The sequence below is a fragment of the Empidonax traillii genome, unplaced genomic scaffold (assembly GCF_003031625.1).
Source record: "Empidonax traillii isolate 1590-97213 ecotype Southwest subspecies unplaced genomic scaffold, ASM303162v1 scaffold373:size1354568, whole genome shotgun sequence".
In the NCBI taxonomy this organism is placed as follows: Eukaryota; Metazoa; Chordata; class Aves; order Passeriformes; family Tyrannidae; genus Empidonax; species Empidonax traillii.
The window spans coordinates 426,950-428,591 of NW_020955566.1; the positions used below are offsets into that span (position 1 = coordinate 426,950).

General features: G+C 34.5%; 1 protein-coding gene across 2 annotated transcripts in view; it reads right to left on the reverse strand.

Annotated features, from left to right (window-relative positions):
• Nucleotides 1-1,642, reverse strand: part of DIAPH3 (diaphanous related formin 3) — a 212,636-nt gene that overhangs the window by 165,074 nt on the left and 45,920 nt on the right. The gene's annotated exons all lie outside the window — the stretch shown is intronic.

The following is a 1,642-nucleotide window of genomic DNA, read 5'->3' on the forward strand; positions in this document are numbered from 1 at the left end:
AACACAAAGAAATTATGAAAACTAAAATCCTTCCAAAAAATAAAGCTGCCTTACACACCAGCTTCTTATTCTATATAGTAAGGACATCTATATTGCATTAAGATAGGCTGGAAAAGTCTAAAAAAAATATTTATTTCTACTTTTTTAAGAACTTCTATCATAGACCTTAAAACATAAATAAATAGATATATGACAAAAAAAAAAAAAAAGAATAAATAAGAAATATTTACCTACTGTGGTTAGCACTAATCATTTTTTCAACTAACTATGACCTGAAACAGTCCCTTTTATTTTTATAAAAAAGAGAACACTAAAATAAGCAAAGGATTTAATATTTCTAAAAGGAAATAGCTGAATATCAATAAATACAAATAAATGCATGCACAGCAGCATTATTGTTTTGAATTTCTGAACAAAAACCTTGTTTCCACTGACAAGTAGATACTGAACAGACAGGCTCTAGTAATGAAAGAAATACATAAACATATACCAAATGCAAGAAGAGAGTAAAGGAACAAGACCAGGAGAAAAATAGTCATTAGAGATGGAAGTCGACATGCCAAGTAGCAAGTGATGCCATATAGAAGCTAAAGTTTACTCTTTAGACATATTTAAGAGTACTAAGTTACAGTAAAGTGTCCCTGGTGGTGCAGTGGCTAAACCACAGCGTTGTCAACGCTGAGATCTGGGTTCGATTCCCGGTTAGGACACTCCCCGGGCAGATGGAGCTCATTAGCCCTGTAAGGCAATCCATCTACGTCCTGAGGACCTCGCTGCCACCGTCCAAGCGTGCTTGGCCCCGGCAGATGAACCTCAGGATTAAAGGGTGAGCTCAGTTCCGCGCACACTGTGTCTCACCTAAAAAATCCAATGCGCAGGCTGGAAGGTGTAAAGACCTTCCCCGGTTCTTCGTTCGCGAAGAGACTGGCCATCATCATCAAGTTACAGTAATCAATCACTTGATACTTACAAAACTTTTCATGTATCCCATTAATGACAGTGGGATAATTCATGGTATGACAGTGAGCAAAATTATGTTATGCTCTCTGCATATAAAAAAGGTTATATTTAATACAGTGAACAACAGAAAAAGCAAAACAGGAGAGAAAACCCATTTCATTCACAAAAAGTATATTTTCAAGATATGCACAGAAAAATACTTTCTTAATGAATTATATACAACTCTTACTACATTTGGTTTTTCAGACTGCAACAATTTCTGTAATTGCTGGTTTTAAATGTTTGACTTTGACATTAACAGTCAATTTTGACCAGAGACCTGAATTAGAATGACATTTTTAAACAGACCAAAGAAGAGCTAAATAATTTTCCTCACTGAGAAAATTAAAGCAGCTAATAAGTATTAAAAAAAACCCCTCAAATGTAGTAAAAAAAGTAGCATAAAAAAGTAACACCTATATGCATGTCTTTCCAATGCTCTTCCTTTAGCCACTTTTAGACTGTGATTCTTATTCCAGGAAATAAGACAGAGGAAAAGTCACTGGGTCACAAAGTCTCTTTAGACAGATTTAAGAGCTGTAGCAGCTACAAGTTAACTCAAGTAATACACTCAAAAATCTGCACTATTCCTCTTCATCACATTTTCAAATATCAATTTATGCTTGAAAATTGAAAAATTATC